The sequence below is a fragment of the Hydra vulgaris genome, chromosome 05 (assembly GCF_038396675.1).
Source record: "Hydra vulgaris chromosome 05, alternate assembly HydraT2T_AEP".
In the NCBI taxonomy this organism is placed as follows: Eukaryota; Metazoa; Cnidaria; class Hydrozoa; order Anthoathecata; family Hydridae; genus Hydra; species Hydra vulgaris.
Window position 1 is genome coordinate 4,633,598 of NC_088924.1, and position 11,403 is coordinate 4,645,000.

Sequence of the window (11,403 nt, forward strand, 5' to 3'; positions counted from 1 at the left end):
TCGACATGTTGTCACATTTGACGAAAGTCTAAAAAAAGTTACACAAAATTATCAAGTAAGTATGATTTTAGTATACTCTAGAGAACCAGATTAATGTGCCATATTTGAATAAGGTTTTTCTTCGCCACTCTTCAGCAGCACATATTCTAAAAATTTTTTATCAAAAAATAGAAAGTCTTAACATCAAAAATGATCCAATTATCTATGGATGGGCATAATAAATATTGAAAATATTTTAATGAGCTTTTCAAAAAAAAAAATTTTAATGGTCAAAAAGCGTCAAATGACTTCCTGACAGTTTCAAAATTACAATTTTTCAGTTATGTTTGATTATCAAATAGCTTGATTAAAACCTACTAGACTCTATCAGACTTATCAATCGATGATTATATTCATTTGCAATGATCTTAGATAACAAATTGGTAACAAATATTTTAGCTCTATAAAACCTTCAGTGATTTAAAGTTGAAAAAAAGCTAATGATTAAATAAATAGATCTCTACAAAAAAAAGAGTATTTGCTACTCAGGAAAGATATTATTATTGGTTTTGGGGCTGAAGTTTCAATAAAAGAACTCTTTCTTAAAGATAAAATCAATTTTAGTGATGTAAAATAGTTTAGAAATAAAACTGTTTTATTTCTCATAAAAGCCATGCAAAGTTTGCTTAAACGCATCCCACAAGACTCTGCAATCATAGCGAACGCAAGTTGGTTTGAAGCAATCGAACTCAAAACATTAACAATTACGTCTAATCTAAATAAACTAAAAAAGGTTGTTACATTATCTTGCTAATTTAAATATCTGCAACATAAAGTTATAATGTCACGCTTTTGTATTCAATTCCTTTCAAAAATTAACATGAAAAAAAGTATAGAAAAATTTCTTAGATTTGATAAAAAAAAACCACTTGCTTAGATACCTTCTATTTTCATCAACCGGAAAACAAAATGAATTTTCTAATATTATCAAAAAGATTTTAACTGTTAGTCATGGTCAAGCTTTTGGAAAAAGTAGTTTTAGTATAAACAAAACAATTCTAAATGAAAATATTTAGTCAAAATCAATAGTCTACCATTGCATTATAAAATATTATAAGAATTCTCAAAATGTTCAAGCTGACACTAATAATATCACAAATGCTTTAATGTTATCAGTTAAGTCAGCCAGACAAAAGTACCAAATCTGTAGCCGAGCAAAAGAATTCAAAGAAAAAGTGTGAATCAAACCACCAAAGAGAAATTTTATTAGAAGAAGTCGTAGAAGTAGAAAAAATAAAAGTTTTTACTCGTAACAGCATGTTGCACATTAAACAAAAATTTTATTCAATTTGTTGAAGATTTTTTTTGATAAATCAAAAAAAATCTTCAACAATTCATTATTACAAAAATCTTCATTGATATATCATTATTTTTGTCATTTTTTTGACAAAAAAAATGATTTATCAATTCTTAAAAGGCAGCTGCTTTAAAAAGAAAATGCGACGAAACAGAAAAAGAATCAAAGGAGTTAGATTCGTTTTAGAACTGTTAAAAGCTGTTAAAGAAGAAACTTATTGATAAAGTTTGTTACTAAAAAACTATTTTTTGTTACCGAAACAAAAAGAGGGGTTGGTAAATTTCTCTTTTTTTTAAACTTTTTTTTTTTTTTTCGAGGAGAGTAATAACAAATATATATTAAAATTAAATCTAAAAAATATCTTACTAATTAGTTATTATATTTTATCGTTACGATGGAAAAGAAAAATAGCCATGATTTTAAAAACCAAAACAATGCAAATAACAAAACAAGTGAATCGATTATATCAATAAACATAGTTCGCGATATATTTCAAGAAATGTTTGCCAAACAACAGAAAGACATCATCAACCTCCTAAGTGGAAATCTAAAATTAACAAATGATAGTCATGATATGACGAGGTACTTAAAGAAGCAAGTAAATCTAAAGAAAGATGTGAAATGCTAGAAAAGGAGAACAGAAAATTAAAAACTGAGTTAAAAAAAATTAATGAGACAATAAAATATTTAGAACATATTAAATCATGTTTTTCAATAAAGTTATTGAAGAAAGTCTAAATGTCACGCAGGAAATTCAAGAAAAAAAAGTAAGTGGACTGGAATAAATGATAAAAAGTAAAAATAATAACGTTATCGATGATGGAGGTAAAAAAAAATTAATACAGTTGGAGGACAGACTAAGAAGAAACATTATTCGGATTGATGGAGTCATCGAAAACAAACTTGAAAATTGGGATGATACTGAAAGAAAAGTTCAAAATTTGTTCGAGAGTAATCTACGTCTTGGCACTATCAACATAGAAAGAGCTCACAGAACGGGAAAAAATTAAGAAAACAAGACTAGAACCATAGTTGTCAAATTACTTCACTATAAGGACAAATTAAAGGTGTTACAGGCAGCTAATAAACTCAAAGGATCAGGAATCTATGTCAATGAAGATTTTTCCATCGAAACACGTGAAGTAAGAAAAAATTTACTGAACAAGATGAAAGAACACAGAAAGAATGGTAAGTATTCTGTTATTATTTACCATAAACTCATTGTGAAAGATTTTAGGAGAAAGCAAACCAGTGCTTAATCACATTTTCTACTTTTAACCTTTAAATAAACATATTTTATTATACTTAATAAGATAACCACATTATAATTCATTATTATTATATGTTTTTTTATTTGATACGTTATTTTTGATACATTACTTGATACATTATTTTTTTTTATTTGATACATTTATCCTTACAATGAGTCAAAATACTATATTCCAATACAATGAGTTTAAATCAATTCTGAATAAAAAAACAACATTATTGAATAAAGATTCTGATCCTGATATTAACTATTATAAAGAACAAATTAGAAATTTCAATCCAATATACTATGATATAGAATCGGAAAACCTTATTGAATGTTTGGATATTAATTCGTTCTCACTTTTCCACTTAAACATAAGAAGCTTACAAAAACATTCTGAATTATTCAAGCAGTTTTTGTATATAAGGGGCATTCCACGTTAAGTGGAACCACTTTTTGGTCAAATTCAACATCACCGACTCGGATTTTGATGAAAATTGGCTCACATGTTTGGCATATGGACAGAAGAAAAACGTGTAAATTTTTTTGACTTAGATCAATTATTTTCTGAGATATGACCTTTCAAAGTTTTGACCTTTTCACTTGACCTTGGTTATTTAAAACGTCATAACTTTTTTGCTATTATACTTAGGAAGTTGGTTTAGGTGGCAAACAGAAGCTCTTGCATAGACGAACAACTTTGTGTGTATACAAAAAGGTGATAAGTTCAATAAAAAAAAAGTTATTTGTCATTTGGTTATTTGACCTTTGACTCTGGTCGATGGCAAAGGTCAAAAGTCATAATTTATTTTTTTTACAGATTGCTTTTTTTATTGTGGATGTCCCATGAAAAAATCTTTTTGGGATTCCCATAAACAGCTTTGGAAATAATATTAAAGTATAAGTAGGTTCTAAAAATTTAATATTTATCGGCCTTACAAATGCGATACTTTGAGGTCATTTTCTGTAAATAGTCTGTTGTAAATATATATTATCAACTATATCCTTTTTTTCTTTTATTTTCTAGGTTGTAATTTAATTACTAGTACTATAAATACATACTAAGTCAGTATTAAATTATATGAGGCTTAAAGCTATATATATTTATATTAAAATAATCAATTCATTTCCATTGAATTAGTCATCAAAAGACAACTTAGAAATTTGTTTTTAGCTATTTTCAAATTAAATTTAGATTAAAAATGGCATTTCAAGCACAAGTAAAAGAGTTAAAGAAGAGACAACATTTTGTTATGATCTTTTCCAACACCATAAGAAAAAACAATATAAAACCTTGAGGGTAGCTACTAGTCGGTAAGTAGCTATGTATCCCTTAAAACTTATGGCTGGAGCAAAATTAGGTGATACTTGCCGAAAGAGGATCACTGGCTTACCTTCCGAAATAGGACTATGTGATGATAAAAATTCTGCAAATTGTAAAACAGAGTCAGATTTTCAAGGCAGTTCCAGATCTCAAGATATTTGTAGTGACAAGGGAGATAAAAATTATCAGTGCCAGGAAGTAGAAATTTCTATTTTTAATAAATCCTTGTCGTTATTGGGTGAGTCACCCTTGGATAAGCGCAAGTTACAAACTGTTAAAAGTTATATTCCGGAGAAAAAGAAAAAGCTTAAAAAACTTGTAAAAAGGAAGTCAGACCTTTTATCTACTTATTCAGATGCAATTGATACTTTAGAGGATGATGAATGCGAAGCAACTAAAAAAAAAGTTTCCAACACATTCGCTAATGACATTGTTAAAGTGCTTCAGGATAAGTATAAATCAACACAAAGTAAGAGTGAAAAGGTCATGATTTTGACAATATTTGTTGCTCAATGGATTCGTATCTCAAGCAAAAGTTGTTTTAATAACCAAAGGTGTTTTATCAACCCCTAATCCAAAAAAGGGGAAATCACTACCTGTACATGTGAAAAATGTCGTAAAAGAGTTTTATTACTCTGACACTGTTAGCCGTGTAATGCCTGGAAAAAAAGATTTCCTATCTGTTATGGAAAATGGGGAAAGAAAACATATTCAGAAAAGATTAGTTTTAAGTAATTTGAAGGAAGTTTATCAATTATTTTCAGAAAAGTATCCAAATATCAGAATTGGGTTTTCGAAGTTTGCAGAGCTACGTCCAAAAGAATGTGCCTTTGCAGGAGTGGTACTCACTGTGTGTGTGTTTATGTACCAATCATCAAAATGTTAAACTCATGATAGTCGGATCACATATGGATGATTTACAACTAGATGAACTAGAAACCCCTATTAAGAACTACAAACATGCTTTGGCAAAAATCCAATGCAATCCTTCCTTGCCAGCATGTCCTCTAGGCGAGTGTAAAAATTGCCCTAGAGTTGCTATGCTAAAGGAACGACTGTTGCAATGCTTTGAAACTAAAGGAGTTGAAAAAATTGAGTATAAACAGTGACTACAACAAAAAGGTCCCAGCTTTAAACCTTTATACAGTCCACTGATGAATTTATTGAAAGATTTTTAGGGAGTTTGAAAACACTTACTAGGCATGATTTTATTGCTCAAGAGCAGGCAAAATATTTAGACTGGAAGAAAAACAATTTATCAGATAGAAAATTTCTGGTTATCGGTGATTTTTCAGAAAATTATGCATTTATTATACAAGATGCAGCACAGGGATATCATTGGACAAATAATCAAGCAACTTTATATCCTTTTATTTTTTATTATAAATATGAAGGAAATTTATGTCATGGAAGTTATGTGCTGCTTTTGGAATGTAATACTCATGACACAATTGCAGTTCATCTTTTTCAGCGTAAACTAATTAATTTTTTAAAAGTGAAATTTGAGGTTTTAAAAATAGCATATTTTAGTGCTGGCTGTGCAGCACAATACAAAAACTGCAAGAATTTCATAAATCTGTGCTATCACAAAGAGGATTTTGGTATTCCAGCCGAATGACATTTTTTTGCCACAAGTCATGGTAAGGGCCCTTGTAATGGAGTTGGAGGAACTGTTAAACGTGAAGCAGCAATAGCAAGCTTACAACGTCCATACCATGACCAAATAATGACCACTTATCAATTATATGCTTTTGCTAAAGAAAATATCCATGGAATTTCCTTTGAATACCTCACTACAAATGATTGGCAAATCGAATCCACAATATAAAAGGAAAGATTTTCGAATGCTAAAACGATTCCTGGTACCCAAAAACTTCATTGCTTTAAACCATTATCGACGAATGAACTTCAAGAACAAGATTATTGTTCCAGTTCTGTGTCTAGAATTGAAAAAATTACATCACGGAATGTTTGCCAGCTCAACTTCAGTTCAATTACTGGTTACATGGTTGTAGAGTGTGATGAACATTGGTGGATAGGTTGTGTGTTGGAAAGCAATCCAGAAAAAAGAGAAGTAACCATAAACTTTCTTCACCCTCATAGTCCAAGTCAACTTTTCTCCTTCAGAGATCCTCCAGATATTTTTACCGTTGGTTTGAATGATCTATTGCTAGCAGTCGAACCCCAAACTACAACTGGTTGGTCATACTTCATTACTTCTAAAGAGTCTGAAGGAGCAACCAAAGCACTTAACTTGCATCATCGTTAACTATTATAGCTTTTCTAATTTATTATTAGCAAACATGTATTGCAATGGTAATGGTGTAATAATTATACTGCATTCAGTACTGTACTGCTATGTAGCTTCAACTATATATATATATATATATATATATATATATATATATATATATATATATATATATATATATATATATATATATATATATATATATATATATATATATATATATATATATATATATATATATATATATATATATATATATATATATATGGGCCAAGTATCACCAAATCATAGTATATTGGTATACGGTAGCCATTATATAACCTAGGGCCTACATTAATTACCTTAAAATACTGTATAATTTTAAGGTATTAAAATATTTAATTTTTATAAAATTATAAATCAATTCATCAGTTTAGGAACTCTGAGAAGACAGGTGGGGGATTATGCATTTTTATAAATAACTTATTGTCATATGAATGTAAACAAGAATTATGCTCAACCACAAGCAATTATGAGTCGTTGCGCATTGAAATCGCAAACAAAGCCTTAAAAAACATTATTGTCTACGTTATATACAGGCCACCTTCTAGAACAATAAAACTATTTAAAGATTACGTAGAAAATATATTTAAAATCGAATCAAGATCGAATAAAAGTGTGTACATCGTGGGCGATTTTAACCTCAACTTTCTTGAGTATGACGCAATTAAAAAAATAAATAACTTTTTCAACTGTATTTTCCAGAATGGTTACATTCCACTAATTAATAAACACGCTCGAATTATCAAAAAAAGTGCTACTGCAATTGATCAAATAATCACTAATGAGTTCATTAATACCAAAATTAAAAGGAATATTTAAATCTGACATTTCTGACCACTTTCCAGTATTTATAGTGTCACAAAAGTGCGATAATATTAGTGTCACAAAAGTGCGACAATATTCGTGCCCAAAAAATGAAAAGAACAACTAGAGTAATCAATGAAAGTAATATAAACTATTTTCATAACCAATCAAACAGTTAAGAATGAACTATTTTCATAACCAATTATCTTTTATAAATAGGAATCATCTTTTAAGAATTAAAAACGTTAATAAAGCATATGATATGTTACTTAACAAATTTCAAAAAGTTTATAACAAAGTTTTTACAGAGAATGCAAAATTTGTCAAAACAAAAACACTATTAAATCCTTGGATAACAAAGGGTATTTTCAAGTTTTCCAAAAAAAAACAACGTTTATATAATAAATTTATCAAAAAAAGAACACTTGAAAATGAAACCAAGTGTAAAAACTATAAGCGACATTTGAATCAATTTTAATACATTCTAAAAAATATTATTATTCTAAACAATTAAGTAAACACAAAAATGAAACGCAAAAGATCTAGAACATAATTAAAGAAGTATTTGGAAAAAAAATCTTGATTGTAATAGCCTTCCAATCAATCTTAAATTAAATAATGAACTTATTACAGATAAATCTTTAACTGCAGAACAATTTAATTAGTACTTTGTTAATGTAGGTTCTAACTTAGCATCAAAAACAAAAACACAAAAGTAAAGTTCGAATCTTTTTTAAATTTTAATAATACCAATGTAATGGACAATAATGAACTTACGAAAGAGAACTGTTGGATACAATGTTTTTGTTAAAACCTAAAAAAAGTTTAGTATATGATGATATCAGTAGTCGCGTCATTATAAAATCAATAAAATATATAATTATTCCACTATTGCGCATTTTTAATCTATCTTTAAAACAAGACGTTTGTCCCGAAAGACTTAAAATTGCAAAAGTTGTACCAATTTTCAAATTTGGTGATGTTTCAAATGTTGTAAACTATAGGCCGATCTCAATTCTTCCTTGTTTCTCAAAAATACTAGAAAGAATTATGTACAATAGACTTTATTCCTTTCTAAATAGTAATAACATTCTTTGCAAAAAACAATTCGGATTTAAGTCAAGACATTTCACTGACCATGCCATTATTCACCTTATTCATGACATACTTAAAGCGTTTGATGAAAAAAAATATACAGTAGGAGTTTTTATAGATCTCAGCAAAGCGTTTGTCACAGTTGATTATAACATTCTTTTAGCTAAACTAAAACATTATGGCATAAAAAACTCAAACATTGATTGGTTTAAAAGTTACTTAACAAATAGAAAACAATATATATCGTATAATGAAGGAAAATCAAAATATACGACAGCCACATGCAGTGTTCCTCAAGGATCAATACTTGGACCACTACTCTTTCTTGTTTATATAAACGACTTACATAGGTTTTCTAATATTTTAACTTCAATTTTACTCGCCGATGACACAAACTTGTTTTACTCTAATAGTAACATCGACTTCTTATTTGAAGCAGTCAATAAGGAACTCACAAATTTAACTCAATGGTTCAAGTCGAATTAACTATCCTTAAATATAATTTAAACCAAATACACTCTTTCTGATAGACTCCACGAAAAAACAATTATTCCATTAAAACTTCCCTATCTTTGTATTGATAATTCTATTATAAAAAGAGAGCACTCGTGCGCGTTCTCAGGAGTATTTCTAGACGAAAATCTTTCATGGCGTGAACACATAAGTATAATAGAAAACAAAACATCAAAAAATATTGGCTTATTATATAAAGCTAAAAGGATTTTAGACCAAAACTGTTTAAAAAATATATACTTTTCTTTTATTCACAGCTACCTTTATTATGGGAAAATTGCTTTGTGCAATCACTACGCCCCGACATACTTTCATCATCAAGCGTGTACAACCATTTAAAGGTACAATTACTTTGTACTATTTAAAAATTATATACAAATATTAACAAGTATGTTAAGATCAGTTACTAATCTATAATCAAAAGAAAATCGTAAAAATAAAATAAAAAATAATTAATTAAAAACTAAAGATAAGTTGATACGATAATTTAAAGAAAATTTAAGTTAGACACAAGTTAATAAGATAGTTGTTAAAAATAAAATAAAATTAAAAAAAAAAAAAATCTTTAAAGAAATTTGATTTATTAACATCGTTAATAAGTTTTTGTTTGAATTTTGTTTGAAGAGAAGGTGAAGAACAATTTTTCAGTTTGTTATTTAATAAAATGTTCCATAATTTAGGACCTCTGATGGCAATAGAAAATTTAGTAACCAAATAGCGCATTACATTAGAGCTGCACCATGCAATATTTGCATAGTTTATATAACAATGTATGAGGGAGAAATATAAGATTTTTTAAGCAGTTTTGGTTTAATAATTGCTTAGCTTTGTATAATATGCCGATATTTTTTGAAATTTTATCTACTATTGTTCTTATATGTTCTCTCGATGACAAGTTTTCGTTAAGTATCACTCCTAAAAACTTCAATGATGACTTTCTAGTTATTTTAGAGTCGCCAATATAAAGATCAAGACGTTTTAATGGAATAATTTATTGTTAAGTCTATGAAAAAAGTATACTTAGTTTTATTTAAATTTAAAGAAAATTTGTTTGCCATTAAAAAGTTCGGTTAATTCTTTCTTGTAAGAATTTATGGTTGAAAGTGATGCCAACCTTTCCTTGTATAATAATAATGGCAAAAATTGCAATAATAAAAATATCAATAATAGCAAAAATTGCTCATGTTGATATGTTTATATACATGCATATTATTTTTAAGAATGACAACTTTTAAAAAAAAAAAATTGAAAATAACTCCTAATAACTCTTTCTTTTTTTTTTTAGTTGACATTTGTTGTCGTAGTAAATAAATTACTTTCACAAACACAAACAAGGTTTCTGAAAAAAGATTGTACTGATCTTATCATTAGTTGCAGTTTATATACACACAAGTGTGTGTATATAAACTACATCAAAGCATAATCAACAAAATAAAACGTTATTAACAATAAAAGTTCTAAAGAAAATATAAAATTACAATTAAAAAAATAAGGGTTAATCACAATTAAAAAAATATATATGGGTTCCTCCGCGGGTTTGAAGGAAAAAGATACGTCCACACAGTTCCAGTCAAGCTGATGCGAGCCCAAAAAGAACTTCGTTTAAGTCACGTGGATAATCCACTTTGCACAGCTACTATGAAGAATGTGAGAGAGGTTTGGTGTTTTTTAATTCCTAAAGGATGTGCACTTTATAAGTCAAGGCAAAAAAACTCGGATACCATTTGGAATCACCGCTGCTAACAAACAAGCTCCTTAACTAGTGTACATGGAATATATATATTTTTTAAGTGCTCCCAGAAGTCCTTACGGTCTTATCACGGAGCACCACGGGAGAGCATTTAACTAGAAGTTCACGCCTCCTCCCTTACCAATGTCGCTTATTGGGCTAGAGTCGGCGTCGAACCTCGGACCTCTGGGTTCTGAGCCAGAACTCTAACCACTGCGCCACGGCTGCACAATATCGAGTTTCTCTTCCTAATCATGATTGGGTCATCGCTGAAAATCACAAGCATATCCCGTCTCTCTACGCAGGCATTGAAATGAAACCAGAGCGCTTTGAAAATTTGACGTAGTTTCCTATTTTGGTCCCATTTATGTTACTGTTTGATATGGAAAGCATTCATCATTGACAGCGTATGCTCATGGATCTGTCTTTGAACAACTTTTGACTCTGCAAGAGTTCAATTCCATTACAAAATACCCTTTGAAATAGTTGGTCAAGTCAGTGGTTGTTTTCAGTATTGATTTAAGGAGATCACTAATGATCATTATGGAACTCAAGACTCTCAAGGAGTTCAAATTCATTTTTAATATCAACTCTTTATCACAATATAATATATATATAGCAAAAATTAAGGAATTAATTATCTATATTGTAACATATAATTAAGGTAGGAAGGTTGATCTTCTTTTAGAATTAGACCTGTTCACATTGCCGCCAAGTGCCAAAGAAAGTCAATGACCGTAATTGCGGTAGCAGAGAACTCGGATTTTACTGAATGGTTCGATAAGGACGAAATCGAAACAATTGACGATTATTTAAAAAATCCTTGGATGGACGAAGAGTGAGGCAAGTTCCCATGACATACTTTGATTACCAAACAGATATAATTGTAAAATATAAAACTTTTATATACCAAAATGTTAATAATAAGATTTTGTTTTCAGTATTATAACAAATTAACATTTAAAAGTTTCAGAGCTGTAGCTAGTCTGAAAGGTAGCGATAAGTTAATTGCAAGATTCAGTAAGAACTGACAACGGTCAAACAACACGTGAAGTTA